Source organism: Barbus barbus (assembly GCF_936440315.1).
Source record: "Barbus barbus genome assembly, chromosome: 43".
Taxonomy (NCBI): Eukaryota; Metazoa; Chordata; class Actinopteri; order Cypriniformes; family Cyprinidae; genus Barbus; species Barbus barbus.
In genome coordinates, this window is record NC_136721.1 from 6,513,293 (window position 1) to 6,539,279 (window position 25,987).

The 25,987-nt window shown below is 43.9% G+C and overlaps 1 protein-coding gene across 2 annotated transcripts in view; it reads left to right on the forward strand.

The window, feature by feature from the left end:
• Window positions 1–25,987, forward strand: part of LOC306862126 (delta-sarcoglycan-like) — a 310,739-nt gene that overhangs the window by 19,044 nt on the left and 265,708 nt on the right. Inside the window, exon 1 of one of the 2 annotated variants that reach the window (XM_079404772.1) lies at window positions 25,213–25,632. The exons of the other annotated variant lie outside the window; for it this stretch is intronic. The gene's annotated coding sequence lies outside the window, so the exon portion shown is untranslated. Of the gene's footprint in view, window positions 1–25,212; window positions 25,633–25,987 lie in introns of those variants that run through there. 2 annotated transcript variants of the gene reach the window in all.

The window sequence follows — 25,987 nt, forward strand, 5'->3', positions numbered from 1 at the left end:
CTTCAGATAGTGATTTATAGTTGATTTTGATTCTATAATAAGCAGACACATGCACTCTTTGTATGTTTAATAATGCTACACTGCTAATATTAGTCATAAACATCCTTTATTGCTATAAAAAATACCATGAGCTGCAAACAAAACACATACAGAAAATATATCGTCATAATCATATCTATTTGCATTCATATTTCATGTGTAGAGAAATGTTTCACTCTATTTTTTTTAATACGGAAGATCTAGAGAGTCAACGCGCTCTGACTCATAACACGCGCACGTGGAAGAAAACGGACTGTGCTGGATGAAGGAATGGTCTCTGATCTCTTGTCAGGTGTTCTCTAACCTCATTATAGGAGATTATACAGATCACATGATTCAGTGGAGAATTATTTTAAATGATATTCTGTATGAAGAACGTGAGAATAAATCTGTTCTTAAATACCAACGATAACAAGAACTCATCCTCCACTCTCTTATCTGGGATACTCTTCTTCTTTGTTTGGTTACACTAGTTTTCGAAACAGTGCCACCATTCTCATCCAACAGCAGCTGCTCTGATCACGTGATCCTAGCTCAACTCTTGGACGGCCTGTGTTTTCGCTTTGCGAAACTGAAAAGATTCGTTGGACTGGACAAAAAAAAAAAACATTCACTTTTTCGGTGCGCAAATGTTCGCAGTCTATGTGTAAGCATCCATAATAAGCTGTTGTTTTATTCCAGCACGTCATCGCGTGCGAAATTCGTTTCGCTTTTTTGCTTTCAGCGTGGAAAGGCCTTAAGTCTAGGCTGCAGTAGAGTCAGATTGTGCAAAGGACTCATCTGGTTCCTGGGGTCTTGTCCCGATGGCCGTATAGGAGACAGCATCTCATCTAGTTGTCCTGGTCTCCGCTGACATTCAGGGCTGTACAGGTCATCTCTTGGTGCTGATCCACCATCTGATCTGGATACGGACTGGATCCGGCTGGCTGCAGTGACCATCTGATCTGGATACATTCTGGATCTGGGTTGCTACGGTGACCTTGGAATAAGAAAGAAACAGACTAATATTAGCGTAAATGCCATTCTTGTAACAATGTAACAAGTACATCGGGTGTTTTGGGAAGTGTTCCCGGTTCCGGTCGACCTAATCAATGCAGCTTAACAATCGTTTTGAATTATAGAAATGCAATAGTGTATTATGTGTAAGCCAGGTTAAATAGATGGGTCTTTAATGTACATTTAAACTGACACAATGTGTCTGCTTCCCGAACAGTGTTAGGTAGATTGTTACAGAGTTTGGGCACTAAATAGGAAAAGAATCTCCTGCCTGCAGTTGATTTTGATATTCTAGTTGTTATCAAATGGCCAGAGTTTTGAGATCACAGCGGATGTGAGGGACTATAGTGTGATAAGAGCTCACTCAAATACTGAGGTGCAAACGATTCAGGGCCTTATAGGTAATTAGCAAAATCTTAAAATGTATACAATGTTTAATAGGGAGCCAGTGCAGTTTTGACAGAACTGGGCTAATGTGGTCATACTTCCTGGTTCTAGTAAGAACTCTAGCTGCTGCATTTTGAACCAGCTGGAGTTTGTTTATTAAACATGCAGAGCAGCCACCCATTAATTAATGTTTCTGCATTTGACATTGAGAGTATAGGTCGTAATTTAAATATATTTTTAAGATGGAAAAATGCAGTTTTACAAATGCTAGAAGCATGCTTTTCGAAGGAAAGATTGCTATCAAAAAGTACGCCTAGGTTCCTAACTGATGTTCAAGAATTTACAGAGCAGCCATCAAGTATTAGACAGTGATCTAGGTTATTACATGCAAAAGTTTTTGGTCCAATAATTAACACCTCTGTTTTTTCAAAATTGTTTGTCCCGCAAACAAACAATTTTGTTCCTGTTTCAGTTGAAATTACGTCACCACATAGAATAACGCTGCGTGTTTCAAGGCACTTCAGTGGACCTTTAAGTTTCAATCTCTGTGATCAGCCTCATTACTCTCATTAGAAGCTTTAGGTATTGAGGACACACTGGTGTCCTCATGGGTCCAGGAAGGGAGCGTCAAGTAACTCCCGCGCCGCCAAAGACGCGAGCTGCCGGACCCGCAGTCCGGATGGAATTCCGCACCCGTGAGACAGCTGACGGGCCAGGATGCCGGGCCGTTGAGTCCCCTGGAAGTGCCGCGACCCCTAGGAGAGACGAAGCCACTGAGAAGAAGCCGCCACCCTCGCGCCCCGGTCCCGAGTGGGGAGCGCGTGCGGCCACCGGACTCCGCCCCTTACCTGGACCCTTCCCTCCGAACACTGCCCTCCTTCACGAACCCCGCAACACGGCGAGGACACCAGACCCCCCCTGTTTATTTTGGACACTTTTACCCCTTTTGGACACTTTATTTTATTATTTTGTTTAATAAAAACCTCTCTGAGGCCTGACGCCACACCCTAACGTCTGTCAGTTTGCTCCTCCCGCCACAGTATTCTATTCTATTCTATTCTATTCTATTCTATTCTAGTCATATATTTTCACAATAAAACAACGATTTTGTATTGCTGTAGTGTCGAAAGAAATATGTCTACTGACAGTTCTCTCCCAGGTGGTTCCATTATTGTCAGCATTAATTTTAAAAATGATCAGTGTTGTGCAAGTTACTTCCAAACTGTAATACATTACAGATTACTTGTTACTGTTATTTAAAAGTAATCCCTTACCTTACAATATTACTGTCTCAGAATTGTAATATGTTACATGACTCATATATTACTTTTTAGTTATTTTCACCAAAATAACTACAGAATTAGAACTTAACATTCTAAAATGACAAAATGTACTGCAGAGCGTTTTACATCCAGTAGAAAGCAATATGATGTAGCATAATGACTGTGGCCTATCCAGGCTACTAACAATATAGTTTATAATTGGCAACGTGAAGGCTCAAGACAATGCAAGAAAGGATGACAGCCAGAATCACAAATGATCTAAGTCTCTTAAAAGTAGGGTAGAAGTAAAGTGATTATCTGGCAATATCTGTGAATATCTTGGGTATATTCATATTAGACACAACAGGACTATATGTAAACTCCAATGCCATGACAAGATGCAGATTTTTTATTTTCTTATTGTTGCCATTATTTTATTCACTTTAAATTCAAGCGGTTCACAACACAAAACTGTCATGCACAAAGTGAGCATGATGAACATAGCTTTCTCAGTATAAAGTGCAATTAGAGGACCAACCCCTCAACCTCAGTCATTTTAGGCCATAGAAATGAACAGGCTAAACATAGCCTAAATTAATCCACTTAGGCTACAACAACAAGACAGCTAGCTATTGGCTCTATGAAACTATAGAACTAGACACACTTTTCAATACAAAAATGAAATTTAAGTGCTTGGGCCTACAAGGCCTAACAGGAAGTATGGCTCAGTCATTTAAGTAAAATTTGAAAAAAAAAACTAAAGTTCCGTAAAAAGGGAAGTTATACAACAAGACATGGATATAAAACATTTTAGAAATACAAAACTGAAATTAAGGTGTTTGGGCCCACATGGCCTGACAGCAAATATGGCTCAATAATCGAACTCAAAAAACTTGGCTTTAAAAAGCTGAAAGTAGAAGGGAAATCAAGGCTCTCCTTACTGCTATGGAGGGGGCTAGCCTATTCCATTATACCCCCTTGGCTGAAATATCTGTTGAAGCGCATCAGAATAAGGTGCTGAAAGCGTCCATCACCAAGACGGTTGCGTTTTGGGGTGAGTACCAGACTCCCAAGGCTGAAAAGTCTTTCGACCGGTGCACTGGATGGTGTTGGTGCATTATAGCATAGTGCAATTTTTTTAATTCTTGGAAACTGATGCAGGCTTTCCATTACCGGATCAGAATTGAAATAAGATGTCACCTCTGTTTCCACTGACATAGGTGCATCAGCCATGGCATTGGGCTGTTCATCAAATGAAAAGAATTCATCTTCACGGGAGGTGACTGCAGCAGGTTGAGGAGCATCAATCATTGGGGTTGCACGCTCTTCTACTGTTAGGGAGCGGCACTCAGTGGTGAGGAGATACTTGATGTGATCTCTTCTGGTTTCCTCTTTTACCCAGCGGAGTTTAAACTTGGGCAGCGAGACGGCGGCCAGTAGAGCTTCCTTGGAGTCAATTGTTGTGGCAAAGCGAGTTTTAATTGCTCCCACAATTATTTCAGGCAACCCAGTGGTCATTTGTGAAAGGCCATTTTGCATTGCTAAAGTTTTGGCCATTAGAACTTCAAGTGTTGGTTGAAGTGTCCCATAAAAACAAGTTTCCTCACCCTGTAGGATGTCCAGTGCAGCACTGAAAGGCTTCATAATGGCACAGTATTCCTTCAGAAACTGGTATTCCCTGTCATTCATACATTTAATTTGAAGCTGTGTGCATAGATTGTTAATGTCAGTTAGTGGCATTTCTACAATCCGAACATATGCATCATAAAATGAGTTCCATCGAGTTACTGAGGGCACAATCAGCTTCCTTTCACTGATTTTTTCTAGGCACTCAGATGCAACTGTGGACCGGCTAGCTTTGGTCCATAGTGCTGAACACTTTGCTGTGGAACTGCGGTAAACAGCCCTGGATTCTGGGTTTGATGCCAACCATTTGCCAATCTCATTGTTGGCAATGAGGTTAAGCGTGTGAGCTGCACATCTGTAATGTGCAGGCAGCACACACAGCCCTTGCTGGGCATCCTCATCATTTCCTCCAGTGAGAATGCTGTGGAGATCGGTGAAGGCCACTTCCCCATCATCCTCCTCCACCTCCTCTTCTTCATCCTCCTGAGATTCGACTTGTTGGTATTCCTTAAAAGCTTTAATGAAGTTGCTGCCATTGTCTGTCACACATGCTGTCACTTTTTCAGCAGTTAATCCATACTGGGAAAAAATATCCTCGAGTTCAGATGCAATTGCATCATATGTGTGCCTACCTCTGAACCTACGACAAGCAATAGCAGCCTTCTTCCGTTGTAGTGTCTCCGAATCAATCCAATGGACCATCACCCCCAAAAAGCTCTTGTTGTAGGCAGTCCAAATGTCTGCAGTTGTTGACACGAACTGCTGTTCATCAATTGTTTTCTTTAGCTCTATTTCCATGGCAGTATAGTTCCTATCCAGTTCTTTGGCGAAAGTTGTTCTGCATGGCAGTACATGCTGAAAAATAAGTAAAATACATAGATATTAAAACTCCAGTTCATGATCATGCAATGCTAAATCACACATATGCATATTTATTGTCTGTTCCAGTCGGATGCAAGAGCATACATTCACGTTATGCTGCTGTATATAGGTCTGTAGATGGCTATAACATTTGACCCAGTCCCCAACTCTGTTTTTGGAGATTTACCTTCCTGCAAAGTTCAGCACCAACCCTGAGCAAACACAAAGGAACCAACTAATTAGGATCTGAAGGAGCACTTGATAATTAACAGGTGTGTTTGATCAGGGTTGGAACTGAACTCTGCAGAAAGGTATCTCCAGGAACTATATGATCCATACAGATCTATATGAAGAACATCAGGGATGTCATTATTTCAAATACATTTAATCTTTTATTTTTGTATTTTCAAAATACAAAATACTTTTTCCCAATCAACCTCTTTATTAGACTGGTGTTTTCTTGTATTGATTAGGTTATACAAAAATAAATACAAGATTAAATGCATTTAAATACAACATACTATTACAAAATAATAGTGTTTTGTATTTTAAACGGATGTACTCAAAATATATATATTGCCCATTAATGCAGTCTAATAAGGTTAATTGGTAAAAAAAAAAGAAAGTATTTTAGTTTAAAAAATATTAAAATACTAAGATTAAACATTTAATTTTTTTCAAAGGTATTTAAATACAAAATAATCCCATCCCATCCCTGAACTAGATTAAATAGAATTGTAGCTAGTCATCATGTAAACGTTAGCTTACCTTGTCACTGCTGCTGGTCACAGGGATCTTGCTAATTAGCTTCCTGAAAGCAGGAGATTCCACCGTTGACAATGGTAACATGTCCTCGACGACATACTCTGCCACAAGTCTTCTGAGTTCTCGAGGTTCAAGTGGCATGATGGCAGACCGAGAGAAACTTAATTTCTGCTGCTTTGGCTTATCACTCCCGTCCTCTGTTTTCTTTCTCTTCTCTGTAAGTGGAGTGGTCGCATGGCAACGCTCGAGATGTTTTTTTAAATTGCTAGTGCTATTTCTCGATGTCGATAATTCTCTCGGGTTTATACAAAGGTTGCATTTGACAATAACGTTCTTCTTGTCCTTATCTCGGACAAAATCGAAGTAATGCGCGTACGTCCATCTCGCGAATGTACTGTCTTCTGCCATTTTCATCCATTAACTGCTTTTCCACTGCGCGTTAGGGCTTACTACGAACCGGGCGGGGCCAATAGCCTCAGACCTCGAGTTCAAAAATCATTCCGCGACGCGTTACAAAGTAAAAAGTTCACGGGTATATTCACTAACCACGAACAGGAAATAGAACGAACTTGCGGTGTTTTTTATTTGTTAATGTCTTGCGGGCGAAAAGTTTGTTGTAACGCAAGCGTGACTGAACATGTACCGAGTAAAATATTACTGAAAAAGCATTAGTAATGCCTTACACTACTGCGTTACAGGAAAAAGTAATACGTTACTGTAATACATTACTTTTGTAACGCATTACTGCCAACACTGAAAATGATTCAATGATTCAAATGAAATTGACAATTTTTTGGTTCAACATACTCACCTGTTGATCAAAGTGTTCCTTAAACTTGCACCTGAAAAGTTTTAGGTTTTAACTTTCAGGAGGGTTTACTAATTTTTGCACCACAGCACTTTATAACTTTGAAAAGAAAATCGGAATGATTTTGACACGTTTCTTTGGTAATTGATCAAGCAGACTTGCTGAAATGTTTGATCTCCAAATAACATTAATTGTCTTCCAAGTAAAGAGTAATTGCTACATTTCAAGTTTCAGAGGGGTGTGCTCATTTATGAAGAGCACTGTATATTTGTTGTTGGACTTCAAAGTTACCTTAAATTGTATTTCTTTTAAGAACATTACCTGTAATGAGATTAAAATAAGCCTGAAAATTTGTTCCTGCAGAACATGATCTGACAAGTTGACACTTATTTTGTGCTTTTGTTTGTAGGGGTTATACATTTTATAATATTAATACATAAATTAAAGAAATAGTTTAATTTAGCTCAAAGGGAATCATTTATGATTTTATAGGGATTTGAACAGAATCAGTGTTACGGCGATTCACTGAACATGAATCTGAGTATGATTCATACTGAGTTTTGTCTGAGTATGACAAACTCTGCACTGGATATTAAAATCCCAAATATAGTGAAAACACTATTAAATAGCACAGTAACGAAATCGACAGATTAAGACATTAACTTGTGAGCAGAAAACACAAGATACTTCTCTTTTCAATATAAATCAGATTTTATTTATATAAACCTAAAACATAAACTAATCTAACACATGAACACAAGCATTCACACATTCACACGTTGCAGAAAGAGAGAAAGTGAGGAAAGGATGAGTTTAAGAGAATGGAAATGTGAAATCCCAAGTTCACAGCAATATGTTCAATTGCATAGACCTGAACAACCATCAATCACTTATTTAACCCTCGCTTTGAGTTTCTCAATGAGGCTAAAATTTATATTAACTGCACCTGATTCAGTTAGAATTTGGAGGTGTAGCTTGCGTGCTTTGCCTTGTAACGGGGTTGTGTCCTCGTTGCAGACAGGGGGTTCCCGAAGTGTCTGATTGGCTGGAAGTTCAGTAGTCTTTGAAGTGACGTCTTTGGGCGTTGGCTTGCTGGAAGTTGAAGCGAGTGCAGTCGAAGCTGGACTTTGTATCAAACTTACATTAACACACGAAACTCCACGGAAAGAAAAGAAACTAAAGTAAAATAATAAAAATAAAATGATGTAACGAGACTAAGTTGTTTTCCTTCTCATTCTGGCACGTGGGCCAGAGCACGCTCAAAGAGCAGCACTCGGTGAGAGGGACAAGGGTTGGAGAGCAGGGGTAAGAGCGTAAAGCGTAAGAGAGAGGGAGGAGAAAGCGGACAAGAGTTTTAAACACAGCTTTCAGACCGTCCCATCTGGATGTCTTGACCAATTAGATAGGCTATTATCTTAGCTAGGGTGTGTTCTTTACATCATAAATCAGCTTGGTATCAGTCACATGGTCTGAATTTTACAGGCTTTGGCAAAGTATACCTTTTTGAACATGATTTCATAATAAGACTATGATGCATTTGACAAAGAATTGATTGGAAGAAACATTCACAGCATGAATTTTCAAACTCATACATACTAAATATGCAATATTTCCCTTTAAGGCTATTCAATAATGATTAAAAATACATACATATTATTTGATTAAAACATGATATGTGGGTACAACATAAAATTGAGGTTCTGCATAAAAATGTCCTTTAGGATGATTTTATGTGCATATGAAAAAGAAAGTCTTTGTATAGTTCTAAGGAGAACGAAGGCATGTTCTTTAGACAAAGGAATGTTGGTTGGACTGTCTTCTATGTGGAGACACGCCCAAGAGAGAGTCTGTAGCTAGTGAATACAATCGTGGAACATGTGATGGCCATCTCTTTGACAATCAGTCTTGATTATTTGCAACAAATTTGACAGTCTCCTTCTTGAATTGGAATTATCAATAAGTGTTCTTTGTCTCAGTGTTGCAAGCTGTTTGGTGAAAGAGGCTTGCTAGTTGGGATTGCTTGCTTCCAACTAGATTTATGACGTCCTGTTCCTTAAGGCCTCTCTGCATTCCAGCTCCTCAGATTTCAATGTTCTGATGCATCTTAAAATTGTCTGATTCAGTCTCTGATATCCTAGATGTTTCTATTTATCTGCAATTTTTGGATTTACTCCATCCTGCTGCATTCATTTTTTATTCTGTTATTATGTTAAAAGTGCTGTTTATAAAAAATATTTGAGACACAGTGTAGAGCATAGAAATACATTTAATAATAATAATAATAATTATTATTATTATTATTACATTTACATTTACATTTGTCATTTGGCAGACGCTTTTATCCAAAACGACTTACAATTGGGGAATACAAAAAGCGATTAATCTTGAAGAGGCAATGAGACAGAGGAAGTGCTCGTAACACCAGTCATAGTTCAAATAAGTACAAGCTAGTAAGGGAGGGAGAGAAAGATAGAGGGAAAGAGTAAGTTTTTTTTTTTTTTTTTGAGTTTAGGATGAAGTCAAGTACTGCTGAAAGAGATGAGTTTTCAGTTGTTGCTTGAAGACAGGGATCCAGCATTCCGGATAGGGGTGGGAAGATTATTCCACCAGCCAGGAATGGTGGACGAGAATGTTCTGGAGAGTGATTTTGAGCCTCTCTGTGATGGTACCACAAGGGTCGCTCACTAGCAGATCTCAGACTTCTGGAGGGGATGTAGGTTCGTAATAGTGAGTGGAAGTAGGAGGGTGCTGAGCCTGTGGTAGTTCTGTATGCAAGCATCAGTGTCTTGAACTTGATGCGAGCTGCCACTGGTAGCCAGTGCAAGGAGATGAAGAGAGGTGTAACATGCGCTCTTTTGGGCTCGTTGAAGATCAGTCGTGCCACTGCATTCTGAATCATTTGTAGAGGTTTGATTGCATTTTATGGCAGACCAGCCAGAAGAGCATTGCAGTAGTCCAGTCTAGAAACGACAAGGGCCTGGACAAGAAGTTGTGCAGCATGCTTTGTCAGAAAGGGCCTGATCTTTCTGATGTTGTGTAGTGCAAACCTGCAGGATCGAGCAGTCTTTACAATGTGCTCTTTGAAGGTCAGCTGGTCATCAAAGATTACACCAAGATTTCTGACCGAAGTTGATGGGGTAATCATTGATGAGCCTAACTGAATCGTGAAGTCATGCTGTAGAGTCGGAGTGGCAGGGAAGACAAGAAGCTCCGTCTTTGCCAGGTTGAGCTGTAGGTGATGTTCTTTCATCCATGCCGAGATGTCCGCCAGGCAGCCTGAGATCCGTGCAGCTACCGTTGGGTCATCTGGTTGAAAAGAGAGATAGAGCTGTGTGTCATCGGCGTAGCAGTGATAGGAGAAGCCATGTGCATGTATGATGGGACCCAGTGATGTAGTGTATGTGGAGAAGAGGAAGGGTCCAAGAACCGATCCCTGAGGAACTCCAGATGTGGATCCCTGAGGAACGCCAGGGCTTCAGTAACTGAGAGTAGCGCAGTCTCTGTTGAATGGCCACTCCATAATAATTAATAATAAATAATAATGCAGGTATTTTTAAGTTAAAATGTAACTCAAAGTAAATTAAAACTTATTTTTTGTTTCTTTTTTTGTAGTTAAAAAAAAGTTTGTCATGAAATAGTATTCCTATAGAAATTTCTAATTCCACATTTTTTAAAGTGCCCCTATTATGGATTTTTGAAAATTATCTTTCATGCAGTGTGTAACACAGCTCTAAGTGAATGAAAACATCCTGCAAAGTTTTAAATCTGAAAGTGCACTGTGCATTGTCTCTCATTGAAACGAGTCGTTTTTAAAATGAATCTCAAGCCATTTCATGTTGACATCAACATGAAACATTAGCATATTGCCTGCCCACTTGTTGGTCCTTTCGCTTTGGTCTGATTGAAAATGCAATTTCATTCTTTGTCATTAGATGCCAAATATTTAGTATGATATGAATATTTAGATATATTGACTATCTGATGTCTCTTTATGGTCTTGGCCTTTAAAGGGTTAAATAACAAATATGGCTATCAAGTGAACAGACTTTCCTTGTAATGGATTTATTTAACCAAACTTGTTTAGATATTGTGGTCTGATGTCTCATGAGCAAATATATTTGCATATGACTGCCTCCAGAGTAAAGACATTGATGAACAGTTCAAATTCAAATTCAAATTTTATTTGTCACATACATATACATACATAGTACGACATGTAGTGAAATGTATTGTATGACTGTCCAACAAATTTTCTAACAAAATTAAGAAAACCTCAAGTGTACAAAAATACAAATAGAAAAAAGTACAGTAAACATATATACAGAAATAAACTAGCAATAAAATAAAATAGAATAAAATAAAAATAGATATGAGAATAAAAATAGAATATGAAGAATAAAAATAGAATATGATTCTATATAGATTCTATAAAAAAAGTAAAGTGTATGTCAGTGATAAAGTGTCCATGTGCTGTGCAGTGCAGTAAAGTGTATAAGTGAGTAAAAGGAATACTAAAGACAAATGGTATGTAAATCCCACTCATTTATCCTCACGTAACCTTCTACAACTGAGACTGACATTAGTGCAGATTGTAGTTGAAATTGTGCAAAGTGAAAGTGTGGGGTGATGTGATTAGAGTGGAGAGTGGTTAAGACTCCGAATGGCCTGCGGGAAGAAGCTCCTCCTCATTCTCCTCCCTGAACGCAGCAGAGAAAAGAGTCCATTGTTGGGATGGCTGAGGTCCTTCACTATCTTCCTGGCCCTGGTCAGGCACTGCTTGCTGTAGATCTCCTGCAGGTCAGGGAGCTCGGTGTGGATGGTACGTTCCGCTGAACGCACCACCCTCTGGAGGGCTCGTCTGTCCTGCATAGTGCAGTTCCCGAACCAGGAAGTGATGCTGCCCGTCAGGACGCTCTCGATGGTGCAGGTGTAAAAAGTCTTAAGCACCCGAGAGGGAAGTCTAAAGTCCCTTAAGCGTCTCAGATGGTATAGACCAGGTATCTGAGGCTGTCCACTCTCTCCACTGGAGTCCCGCTGATCGTGGTCGGCTGGTATGACCGCTCCTGCTTCGTAATAAAGTCGACTATCAGCTCCTTAGTTTTGCTGATGTTCAGGTGTAGACTATTCACCTGGCACCAACTCTCCAGGTTCTTAATCTCCTGTATGTAGGCCGTCTCGTCGTTGTCTGAGATCAGGCCCAACACAACAGTGTCATCAGCAAACTTAATGATGGCGGTGTAGTTGGAAGTGGCCACACAGTCATAAGTGTACAGTGAGTACAGCAAGGGGCTCAGAACACAACCTTGAGGGGCTCCAGTACTTAGGGTGATGGAGGATGAGGTGTGTTTACCCATCCGTACGGCTTGCTGTCTGTCCTTCAGGAAGCTGGGGATCCATTGGCACAAGTATGTGCTGAGACCAAGGGCCTCCAACTTGGAAGTGAGTGTGGAGGGAATTATGGTGTTAAACGCTGAACTGTAGTCCACAAACAGCATTTTTACATAATTCCCTTTTCTGCAGTCCAGGTGACTTGTTGTGGTGTGGAGGAGGTGTGAGATGGCGTCCTCCATGGAGCGGTTATGTCTATACGCAAACTGTAGTGGATCCAGTGTGTCTGGTAGTGATGCAATGATGAAGTCTCTGACCAGTCTCTCAAAGCACTTCATCACCACTGATGTGAGGGCTACAGGGCGATAGTCGTTGAGGCAGGTGGGCTGGGGTTTCTTGGGGACAGGAACAATGGTGGACTGCTTAAAGCATGAGGGGACTGTGGACTGTTCCAGGGAGAGGTTGAAGATCTCAGTGAACATAGCTAGCTGGTCAGCGCAGACCTTCAGAACCCGACCTGTGATGCCATCTGGTCCTGCTGCCTTCCTGATGTTCACTCTCCTGAATGCCCTCCTCACGTCATGCTCCGTGATGGTGAACACATTGTCCTCACCGGCATTCTCAGCATGCATGCAGTTAGCACTGCTAGCGCCGCTAGCGTGATTAGCTGCAGCCTCGAAGCGAGCATAAAAAGTGTTCAGCTCGTCAGCCAGAGAAGCGTCCGCATTCCCCGATCTGGAGGGTGGTGTTTTATAGTCCGTGATGGTTCCGAGTCCCTGCCACAGGCTCCTAGAGCCGCCATGTTGGAATTGCGACTCTAGTTTCCTCCCGTAGCGCTGCTTCGCCTCCTTCACCGCTCTGCGCACGCTGTAAGATGCAGCCTTGTAGTCATCCATGTTCCCGGTGATGAGCCCTGTGTTGTAGGCAGCGGAGCGGGATCTCAGGGCGTCGCGGATGGTTTTATCCACCCACGGCTTCTGGTTGGGAAACGTCCTGATGATGGTTTTCTGCACCGTATCATCCATTAGTTTCTCTATAAATCCCACAACCGCTTCCGTAAACAAGCTGACGTCATCGGAGCTGCGCCGGAACATGTCCCAGTCTGCGTCATCTAGCGCGTCCTGCAGAGCGGCCACCGATTGGTCCGTCCAGCGTGAGACCTCCCTCTGCACTGGGGCTTCCTGTTTCAGCCTCTGTTTGTAAACAGGCATTAGGAAGATGGCGGCATGGTCCGATTTCCCAAACGGTGGTTGTGAAAGTGCCTTGTAGCTGTTCTTGTATGGGGTGTAACAGTGATCTAATGTCCTTTCGCCCCTGGTGGGGCAGCTGATGTGCTGATGGAAGTTTGGCAGTGCACGCTTGAGGTTGGCACTGTTGAAATCTCCCAAAACAATGAATGCGGCGTCCCGGTGCTGTGTCTGGTGAAGGTGTAGTGTCTCATGTAAATCCCATATCGCAGTGTCCGTGTCCGCTTGAGGTGGAATGTAAACGGCATAGACGATGACCGAGCTAAATTCCCGAGGGAGATAAAAAGGGCGACATTTGATGGTCAGAAGTTCAAGATTCGGTGTGCAGGAGCGTGAGAGGGGAACAATGCTCGCGCTGTCGCACCAGTGTTTGTTCACCATAAGACATACCCCACCTCTCCTAGTCCAGCGTTCTGTCTATGCGGTAAACCGAGAAGGACTCGGCCGGCTGGATGGTGTGGTCCGGTACCTCTGGGTTCAGCCATGTCTCGGTGAAGCAGAGAAGGTTGCAGTCCCGAATGTCCCTCTGGAACTTGACTCTTGCCCTGAGGTCATCGAGTTTGTTATCCAGCGACTGGACATTGGCGAGCAGGACACTCGGTAAGGGAGCACGGTGTGCGCGTGCCCTCAGCCTGTTCCTGATGCCGGCTCGTTTCCCTCGAGGACGCCGGTACGGGTAAGATGGCGCCGGTGAGTTATACGTCCGAGTTATACTGGCCGAGTTATACGTCGTTGTATTTGTAAATTTTACAATTTTAAAATTGTATTTGTGTAGTTGCTTATGGCCGACACCTGTCTACACTAGTCGAGAGTGTTGCATCATTTCAAAAACAAATAGAACTCAGATTTACTGTAATTTTTTTATATGAGCTACTCTCCTCAATGGGATAATTTTCTTTTGGACTTTTTATTTACCTAGGAATCTAAAAAAAAAGCATCATGTTTTCCACAATAAAACAAACAAACAAACAAACAAAAAAGCATTAATCAGCACAACTGTTTTTAAATGATAACAAAAAGACTTCAGTGCTGAAACTGAAGGATCATGTGACATTGAAGACTGGAATTATGGCTGTTGAAAATTCAGCTTTGCCATCGCTGGAATTAATTATATTTTAAAATATATTAAAATAGAAAACCCTATTATTTTCTGAATTATCATCTTTGAATGATGATTTAATTACTCAGTTATAAAGACAGTTACTTGTTTCACTCCCGAACGAATCAGTGACTTCCAACAGGTTGGCAGTGGAGCCAAAGTTACTATAGCGATATTATATATGTATATTTCAAAGCAAGAACAGTCAGTTCCCTTCCAGGAACTTCGAGCTGCGTCGGGAATATGGGAACGCCATCAGCGTAACCGACGCTCTGAATATTGTCTACAACCAGTCTAATGGATGGGCGAGGCGTCACGGGCGGGGGTGACGTCACGACCAGGAAGTATATAAGCACGTGCGGCGGAGCCGGCGTCAGCTTTCTGTCATTCAGCAAGCGCTCTGTGTGTTGTCAGTCTGATTTCTGTCTTGTGAGTCTTATTTAGTGTTGCATGTCCTAAAAAAGATGCCTAAAGCAAAGGCCAAGACAGTGGGCGATCCCAGATCGCGTTTCAGGTTGTGTGTTAGTCTCTGCCCTCGCTACATCACGAGTGGGGACACACACAATCTGTGCGTGGTCTGCCTGGGTGCGGAGCAGGCGGCGTCGGCTCTCGAGGGAGCCGATTGCCCGCACTGTGAGCAGCTCTCGTTGCGCACTCTCCGCGCCCGGAGGGATCTCTTCGAGGAGGGAGCCTTTGTGAGCTCTCCACGTGGTGCTGGTCCCGTTTTTTGCCGAGGCAGAGCAGCGGCTGCACTCGGGGGGCTCACAGACTGATCTGGCTGGCGGGAGCGAGACGGGCATGTCCCTATCTCCTCCTGTATCCGCCAGATCTGACGCCCCGTCTCTCGGCTTGGAAGCGGTACTCTTCCCCCCGAGACGAGGGCTCAACGCTTCGTCTCTCTTCTTCCGAGGAGGTTGATGTGACGAGCGTTGACGAGGTTTTGCCGCCTCTTTCGCCCCAGTTTAAGAGAGATGAGCTTTGTAAGCTGCAGTGTTTGCACAAGCATAAAATGAATAAAGCCGGTCCCGCTTCTGCCGTAAAAGAAAGAAAGAAAAAAAGGCAGAGCGGCGGCTGCGCTCACGGGGCTCACAGAGAGGAAAAAAGGCTGATCTGGCTGGTGAGAGCCAGACGGGCATGTCTCACGCGTCTCCTGCCGGTGCGCCGCAACGAGGCAGCGGGCTGGCCGCTTCTCTAACACCAGAGGTCAGTCTCGAGAGACTGATTCCCTTAGTAGATCGTTTGGCAGCCTGGCAGCGACTGCCGAATGTGTCTCTTTGGGTCCTGCGGACGGTAGAGGCTGGCTATTCCATCCAGTTCGATGGGCCACCTCCGCTGTTCAACAGGGTCTGTGTGACTACGGTCCGCCCCGAGCAGGCTCTGGTCTTGGAACAGGAAGTCGATACTTTGCTGAGGAAGGAAGCCATCGAGTTGTTTCCTCCTCACGAAGTCCACGCCGGCTGCTACAGCCTGTACTTTATTGTTCCAAAGAAGGATGGGGGGGCTGAGGCCCATACTGAATTTGAGTCTTCTGAACCGCTCAGCCAGAAAGCTGAAGTTCAAGATGCTCACTGTCAGGCAGATTGTGTCTCAAATCAGGTCCGAGGACTGATTTGTCACGACAGACCTCAAAGATGTCTATTTCCATGTACCCATCCTTCCCTCTCACAGGGAGTTCCTGAGGTTCGCTTTCGGGGGCAAAGTGTATCAGTATCGGGTTCTTCCCCTCAGCCTAGCACTCTCACCCCGCACTTTCACCAAGTGTGTGGATACGGCACTGGTCCCATTGCGACTGCAGGGCATCCGCATACTCAATTATATCGACGATTGGTCGATCCTCGCTCAATTAGAGCGGGCGGCGATTCGGCATCGAGGTGTCGTTCTCGTCCACATGAAAGATCTGGGGGGTTAAGACTAAACGCCAAGGAAAGTGTGCTTTCTCCAGCTCAGAGAACCACTTATCCAGGTGTAGTGTGGGATTCGACCACGATGCAGGCTCGTTTGACCCCTGCTCGGATCGAGTCGATCCTCACGGCAGTCGAGAGAGTGTGAGAAGGCCAGCCATTCACTGTCAAGCAGTTTCAGAGACTGCTTGGGCTCATGGCAGCTGCGTCCAGCGTGATTCCTTCTGGCCTGCTGTACATGAGGCCCCTACAGTGGTGGCTCAAGACCAAGGGGGTCTCCCTGAGGGGAGACTCGCTCCGCGCTGTCAAAGTGTCACGCCGCTGTCCGTGCCTTAGACATGTGGAGGAATCCTTGGTTCTTGTCCCAGGCCCAGCTGGGAGCTCCTTGTCACCGCGTCTCGCTAGCGACGGACGCCTCCCTCACCGGATGGGGTGCGGTCATGAGTGGCCACCCTGCCCGCGGTCTGTGGAGTGGTCGCCACCTGACGTGGCATATCAACCAGCTAGAGATCCTAGCTGTGTTCCTTGCGCTCAAGCACTTCCTCCCGGACCTGAGAGATCACCAAGTGCTGGTCTGCACCAACAGCACGGCAGTGGTCTCTTACATCAACCACCAAGGAGGTCTGCGGTCGCGCCCCTTGTATAAGCTGGCACACCAGATCCTTGTGTGGTCCCAGGGCAAGCTCCTATCACTGAGAGCTGTGCACATTCCTGGGCATCTTTATATGGGAGAAGGCGTCCTGTCGAGACAGGGGCCGAGGCCCGGGGAATGGATGTGGAAGGTTTTGGCCAGGCACAGGTGGACCTCTTCACCACTCGAGAGTCAGCGCAATGTCCCCTCTGGTTCCTCCAGCTCCTCCGGGACCGGACGCTATGGTACAGACGTGGCTGAGGCTCCGTCTGTACGCCTTCCCCCCGATCGCTCTGCTCCCGGGAGTTTTGGCGAGAGTGCGCCGGGACGCGGTCAGTCTACTGTTAGTAGCGCCGTTCTGGCCGGGCCGAGTCTGGTTCTCGGACCTGATTTCTCTCCTCGACGGCACCCCGTGGCCGGTGCCGATCAGGAGAGATCTCCTCTCACAGGCCAGGGGCACCTTTGTGCACCCTCGCCCGGAGTGGTGGAGGCTGTGGGTGTGGCCCCTGAGGGGGCACAACTCATAGCTTCCGGTCTGTCAACCGAGGTTGTCGAGACCATCCTCCAATCCAGAGCTCCCTCCACGAGGAAACTGTACGCCTTGAAGTGGAAACTCTTCACTTCTTGGTGCGGGGACCGCCAGCTCGACCCAGTCAACTGTCCGATTCGCGCAGTTCTGGAGTTCCTGCAGGCCCGTTTCTCCGCAGGGTTAACCCACTCCACTATTAAGGTCTACGTGGCAGCTATCTCTTCGTACCACGCCCTTATTGGTGGCCAGTCAGTGGGTAGACACCCCCTGGTTACACGTTTCCTCCGCGGTGCACTGAGGCTGAGGCCGCCTGTACGATCCCGTGTCCCCACGTGGGACCTGGCTGTGGTACTGGAGGCTCGGTGCAGAGCACCTTTTGAGCCTCCCGAGGAGATAACAGATAGACTCCTCACCATCAAGACCGTCTTCTTGTTGGCCATCACTTCTCTGAGGAGGGTGAGTGACCTTCAGGCCCTCTCTGTGGCCCCTTCGTGCATTGACTTTGCGCCCGGTTCGGCGAAAGTCTTTCTCTACCCCTGTGCGGGGTACATACTGAAGGTTCCGACGGTCGTACCACAGCCGGTCGTACTCCAGGCCTTCTGTCCTCCTCCCTTCAGGGAGCCTGACCAGGAAAGGCACAACTGAATGTGTCCAGTGCGAGCACTGGACGCATACATCCACAGAGCTGCCCTGTGGAGAAAGACGGACCAACTGCTCGAGTGCTTTGGTCCGCCTAAGAGGGGTCTTCCTGTTACGAAGTCCTGTGGCGGCCTCCAAGGCCTTCTGGGCAGGTGTTTCCATTCAAGACATTTGCAACGCTGCTGGGTGGTCCACGCCCCTGACATTTGTCAGGTTCTATAACCTGGACATCTGAGCCACTCCAGGCTCCTCCATCCTCTCAGCCTGACACCAGGCAGGGACTTGTCAGTCTGGCGGCGTTGGTATTGCGTTCCCATATGCATTTTGACGCAGCTCGAAGTTCCTGGAAGGGAACGTACCAGGTTACGTAACCTAGGTTCCCTGAAGGGAACGAGAGCTGCGTCTCGTAGCCACACTTCCGGCATCCCTGCCAGCGCTTGCTTCATGACTTGAAGCTGACGCCGGCTCCGCCGCACGTGCTTATATACTTCCTGGTCGTGACGTCACCCCGCCCGTGACTCCTCGCCCATCCATTAGACTGGTTGTAGACAATATTCAGAGCGTCGGTTACGCTGATGGCGTTCCCATATGCGTTTTGACGCAGCTCTCGTTCCCTTCAGGGAATCTGGGTTACATACGTAACCTGGTACGTTTCTTTGGATAGCTTTGCTACGGAGAATAAGTGATTTGATACTGTTTAAACAACAAAATAAAACTACAAAATGGAGGAATTTGGTCCATATTTGAAACAATGTGTTAATAGTGGGATAGTGTTGATATACTATTAGGGGTGGTGTGGTAAAGTGCATAAAGATCTGGGATGTAGTGTCAAACCCCTAAAATTGATTATTCATAAACTATCATTTATGTGTCTTTGAGTGAGACGCTTCACATAAAGTTGTTTCAAGGGGACTGTTCTTATAAATGTGCCTTGTATGTAACTTTGAATAAAATCATCACTTTGTATTTGGGATATTTATTTATTTATTTATTTAATTCGGATGAAGTATTGAATTATTCAGCATTATGTTACTTATAAAAAGTCTGCAGATATACTCTCTAAATCAAACACTTTCTGATGCAAAACCCGAGTTTTTAAGCTCAGATGTTTATTGCTGTTTTCAGATGAGATATGTTTGTAGAATTGTAAAGTCTTATGAAAAATGATAAACACTGCATGAAATCATGACATCAATATTCTGTTTAGTTGCACAAATTGCATTTAAATTGGCTTCTTCAGTTGATAGACTGAATTTCAGAGATATTTATATCAGATCATGTAAACATTACTGATGATCATTTACATCCTATTAGGCACATAATGTCAACTCACAGATTTTGAGTGCTTAAATAATTCATCCTTTGACTAGTCCTTTAGAGAAAATAGTGGAATAATTGACGGGTCAGGGCGGATCTTCAATAAGTGAGCTTCAGCTTTAGCAGTTTCTTAGCTGTGTTGATGGGGAGTTAATAGAGGTGAATGTCCATGCAGTTGAGATGATGTAGTTAAGAAATGAAAGTGTGCTTATCTCCTTTGCCAGATTCGAGCTGCATATAGTTTATGAAATGGTCAAGAAATTTAATGTGCTGATGATTTTTGATTAGATCTGTGACACTTGTTTTATTGCAGTAGAATTTGGTCTTGTATCTGAATACTCTAGATGAATACAGACTGCAGAGTAGATCAGTTGTCTGCAGTGGCAATGCAATGTACTTTTATTTTGCTCAAAATAGGGCTGGTTCTTGAATTCTGTTAACTTTTTTTTTTTTTTTAAGACTTTCATTGTTGTACCACCTTTTTTTTTTTTTTTTAGATAATTTCTCAAGGACACAGCATTCTACACTGTTTTCCACTATTTGAACAGAATAATTGTGTACCTTCTTGCTTTCACCATGTAGAGCATGGTCAGTTTGTTGAAGTTTTAAAGATCTTGACTAATTAGTTGAGTTCGGTTGATATGTTCAGTTATGGTTGGGGCTGAACTCTGCAGGACAGTGGCCCAGCATTGAACACTTCTTATGTAGAACAGGGCAGTATTTGAGGTTAAACATATCCCATCATTCATCATGTTCATTTGCCCTGAAATCACAAGAATTCTAAGAGAATTTTGTGTAAGTTAAATTAATTAGATATTACATATAATTTTGTAGTAAAATGTAAAGTGTTGCACATTTTTATTGGTGCAGAGATGATTGTGAGTTTTGTTCCAAAATGTTTGCAACTGCTTTTTAGCACTTAATTAGAAGCATCATAAATTGTGTTGTCTGTTACTGTGGTGTATTGAGATACATGCATGAACAGTAGGTGTCGCTAATATCCCAGGGGGTAGCGATGGCACCAGAATACATGAGGAAGTGAAGAGAAAGTGTAATAATAAAGAGAGTAGTAAGTTCATTACTTGAGGTCCTGAAGTTCATTACTGTGAAATACACAACATATTGGCGACGAGGATGGCCCTTCTTGCTCTCTCGCCTCCTCCTGCTTTTTTGGAAACTCCCGGTGAGCCGACTATACCATTTAAGTCCTGGATTCGTATGTTTGATAACTACGTGACTGCATTGTCAGAAGAGGACATTGCAGAAAAGAGAAAGCGTGCTTTGCTTATTCATTGCTTGGGTACTGAGGGACAGAGGATTTTTTATACACTCACCGTGGCAGATGATGGATATGAGACTGCGCTGACTGCTTTACGAGCATTTTTTGTACAGAAAGTGAACGTGGTCGCTGAAAGAAATAAATTTCGCCAGCGCGCTCAGAGACTCGGTGAACCTATCGTGCAGTATGAGCTGCTTGTTACCTGTGATTTCGGCGCGCTCGCTGACGATATGATTAGGGACCAGATCGTTGAGAAGACATGCACTCCACGTATACGGGAACGTCTGCTGTTGGAAACGGACCTCACTCTGCAAAAGGCGATCACAATTGCAGGACAAATTGAGTCTGCAGTAGCTGAAGCTAAAGCTATGGAGCGCACTGAAACGTCAGTTAAAGTCGTGCATGCTGGCTCACGTGAGGGTGCAAAACAGCGGTGGCGACAGAGATCTGCTCCACGTAAGTCCACATTTTCTCAACAGATGCCATCAAATGTATCACAGAAGAAACTGGATGCAAAAACATGCTTCCGCTGTGGCACTACATCACATTTAGCAAACTACCCTAAATGCCCAGCCAAACAATCAAACTGCAGACAATGTGGTAAGGTTGGACATTATGCGAGAGTTTGTCGTAGTTCTGCATCCACTTGCAGTGTCCAAGAAGTTACACAAAGTAAATGTGCGTTCAGATGTGCCACCAGTCCAACAGAAATTGCGTAGACTGCCGTTTGCCGTGAGAGATGCAGTCTCACAAGAGTTAAAGAGGCTGGAATCGGAAGGTATCATAGAAAAAGTGGACTCGTCTCCTTGGGTTTCGCCGTTGGTGGCCATTCAAAAGAAATCTGGAGGAATTCGACTTTGTGTTGATTTAAGGGAGCCAAACAAAGCTGTCATCATAGACAGTCACCCTCTGCCACATATCGAGGAAGTTTTTACAGAATTGTGTGGGGCTTCTATGTTTTCTACAATAGACCTCCAGAATGCATACCACCAAGTGACCTTGCATCAGGATAGTAGGGATCTAACGGCTTTTGTTACCCATGATGGACTTTATCGTTTCACACGGGTCCCTTATGGGTTGGCCTCAGCACCCAGTGCATTTCAAAGGATGATGTCTCAGATTTTGGCTGGTCAGGATGGTGTGCAGTGTTATTTAGATGACATCATTGTCTATGGTGACAACCCTGAGCTACATGAGAAACGACTTCAGTCTGTACTACAGCGCTTGCAAAACTGTGGTTTGAAGCTTAACGTAGAAAAGTGCCGCTTCAGGAAAACTGAGTTACCATTCCTTGGCCATGTCATTTCTGCTTCAGGCTTGCATCCAAATCCAGATCACGTTCTAGCTATACAGCAAGCACCTCGTCCTCATGATGCACGGTCCTTGCGTTCTTTTCTTGGACTTGCCGGCTGGTATTCCAAATTTATTCCCAATTATGCAACATTGGTGGAACCGCTCCGTGCATTGCTCCGAAAGTCTACTGGCTTTTGCTGGACAGATGAAGCCCAGGAACATTTCAACCGCCTGAAATACCTGATCACTACTAGCACAGCCCTTGCACTGTTTGATCCTTCTTTACCGACAACAGTCACTACGGATGCTTCAGATTATGGCATCGGTGCAGTGCTGACCCAGAGTCATGGCGTTACTGAAAGAACAGTTGCTTTTGCATCGAGAACGTTATCAGATTGTGAAAGGAAGTACTCTACAACAGAAAAGGAGGCTTTGGCGTGTGTGTGGGCGACCGAAAAGTGGCGTACCTACCTTTGGGGCCGCCACTTTACTCTTTGCACTGACCATGGTCCCTTGTCCACACTGCTTTCCACAAAGGGTCTTGGACGTGCAGGCATGAGACTTGCTCGATGGTCTGTGCGCCTTTTGTGTTTTAATTACAGCATGAAATACAAGCCTGGCCAAGACAATGTGACAGCTGATTGTTTGTCCAGACTTCCCCTTCCTGCCACTGATTACAGCCAAGAGCAAGAGCCTGAGATGGTGGCAATACTGTCTCCTGAGTTTGCAGCTGTTACTGTACAGAAACTTAAGTCTGTGTGTGATGCCTGTCCTATTCTTCAACAGGTGAAGGTTTGCATTGAAAAGGGGTGGCCTCGTTGCGTGAAAAGCTCAGCTATAGCTCCTTATTACCGTCTTCGGAATGAGCTGTCTGTACACGATGGTTACGTAATTCGGGGCACACATCGAGTGATCATTCCAGAAGAGTTGCAATCAAAGTTCATCCAGTTGGCGCACGCCACTCATCAAGGGATGGTGCGCACAAAGCAAAGGCTGAGAGACTTGTATTGGTGGCCTGGGATGGACTGTCAAGTGGAAAATGCCATCAAATCCTGTTCCACTTGCCTCCAGCATGATAAAACGGCTAATACTCATGTAGCTCCACTCTGTCCTGTGCCTACTCCAAAAACTGCTTGGGAAAAACTGGCTATTGATGTAGTTGGGCCCTTGAATAACGCCCCTCAAGGATGTCGCTTTGCTATGACACTCATTGATTACTACAGTAAATGGCCAGAGGTTGCATTCGCACCTGATGTTTCTTCTGCAACTGTTGTGAAGTTCCTATCTGCTGCATTCAGTCGTGAAGGAAATCCGCTTGAACTTGTAACCGACAATGGTTCACAATTCGTTTCAGCTGAATTCAAGGCATTCCTTGCCGACAGAGATATTAAACACTACCGTAGCTCTGTTTATTACCCCCAAGCAAATGGTGAGATTGAACGCTTCAATAGAGTGTTCAAAGACTGTTTGCAGACCGCTAACATTGAAGGTAAAGAGTGGAAAGCTTTTGTGACAGAGTTTCTGCATACATACAGAGCAACTCCACATGCTGTGACAAAACTGTCACCTGCTGAGCTTTTGCATGGCCGACAAATTAAGACAAAACTGCATGTGAGTGGTCTTCCAGGCGTGGCCCCACCAAAGGATCAACAGAATCTGAAACAAATCATTCAACACTCTCAAAACAAAATGAAAGAGTACGCGGACCGCCGACGCAATGCACAATCTCCAAAGATTCAAGTGGGGACATTTGTGCGTATTAGGCAGCCTGGAATCACCAAGAAAGGACATTCCAAGTTTACTCAGCCTTTTAAGGTTGTGGCTCAAAAAGGCTTGGCAACATATCTCCTTTCAGATGGAAAAGTTTGGAATGCTATGCACCTGGCTCCAGCTGCCTCCTGTGTCACCACATTTGATACGGCTTCTCTAGCAGAAGACACCTGCACGCCTCTTGAAGCACCTCAGACACCTCAAGTGTCAGTCTCTCCTTCTTGTACCTCACGTCCTCGTAGGGTGCTTCGGGCCCCAGTGTGGTCCAAGGACTATGTTACTTAAAGGGACATACTCCATAACTTAACAGGGGAGGGAGATACAAGATACTGAAAGATATTGATAGTCTAATAAGGGTGTTTGATACATATTGATATACAGTATATATAGAAGAGTACTTGTTCACTTACCAATAGAAGCAGGTAAAATATTTGAGTTACAAAATTATGCCTTTTGGACTTTTCAGTGTTACACTAGGCATGTTGTTATAATTCGGAACTGTTGTTTTTTCTAATGTTCTGTTCTTTGTTATATTGGTTATCATCTAAGTTTTCTTTCTTCCACAAAAGGGAATATGTGGTGTATTGAGATACATGCATGAACAGTAGGTGTCGCTAATATCCCAGGGGGTAGCGATGGCACCAGAATACATGAGGAAGTGAAGAGAAAGTGTAATAATAAAGAGAGTAGTAAGTTCATTACTTGAGGTCCTGAAGTTCATTACTGTGAAATACACAACAGTTACATAGTTTATTTTAGTGCAAAACATTGAAAATCAAAATATGTAAATAAATGTGATGTAAGTATACAAGCGGTCAAGTGCAAAGACCACATGTGTGGATACTGAGACAATCTCCAAGTGCATGTGAAGTCATATGATCCATGACAAGTCAACATAAACCATAGTCATTTGCACTGCTGGTGAATGCTGTAACAGCACCCTCTTATTCTAAAAACGGTCTTTTTCTATTGACTGACCAACATATATTGCTAATATTTCATAAGACATTTCAACAGTGTTTCAACAAATTCCGCCAGAACTAGCATTCTATTTTTTTTTTTTTTTTTTGTAGACCTTCTTGACACGTTGACTATTGGCAGAACTAACTGACTAGTCGGCAGTGTTGTCCCATGATGTATTTCTCTTCTTCCTTTTCTTAGTCTCTCTTTAGCCTCAGCGCTACCTTATTTATTTCTCTTCTTCTTATGCTGTTCATTCTGTGTTCTCTCTGTCTGTCTTTCTTTCTCTCTCTCCCTCCTTTGGATTTCGAATCATGATCCCCTCTGCTGCAAAGAAAACTCCACCTACTCAGAGCTTGCTAATGTAGTCACTGACAGTGCAAGCTCTCTCCTGCGTGCTCTCTCTCTCGCTCTCTCTCTTTCTCTCTCTCGCTCTCTCTCTTTCTCTCTCACGCTCTCTCCACTCCAGTCCCACATAAATAAATAGCATCAGAAGGATGTGGGAGAAGAAAGATGTTGCTGCCACTAGAAAAAGAACAACGTTGAGGCAACTCTCCCCTGTTTATCTTCAGCGCATGCTACCAGTCTTGGGATTACAGGCACATACCCTCTGGATTTCTTGCCCACTGAAGGATGCTCTGTTCTGACGGTGCTCCTTCCGTACCAAAAGCGAGGACTACTGGACTTTTCTCACTGTTTCTACCTACCTGCCAGAGAGCCACTAATCTAGCCAGCCAGAGGAGCCTATGGAGTCCATCCCTGTGGTAGATGGTCCACTTCACATTTGTGCTTGGCAATAGACAAAGAGGCGAAGAGATTAGAAACATTGGCAGCCGATCAGCTCCATGGTTTTCTGACTTTATCAAGGCTGTGATTTTTGGCATCTGATAAAGAGGTAGGACTTCAAAACATATTTCTTTTTTCTTTGCAATTTAGTGTTTTCTATGCTTTTGACTGCACTTTTTGTACTTTCGTTGTGCATGATGGATCTGCAATGTGGTATTTTGGAATATTATCAATGAATTATACTTAAAATTAAAAGATTAAAAGTTTTAATACCATCTGTATTGATACCATCCACTTTTCATTATCCCATAGCTGTTGTGAAAACTAAGAGGACTCCAAAATAAGGTCCTCAATGCCAAAAATGGCTTTGTTGGGTTAGAAGAAGACATGCAGGAACCCTCAATTCAGCTTTAGACTTGCTGAGCATACCCACATGGTGACTTCTTGCAATATTGTGGACGCAG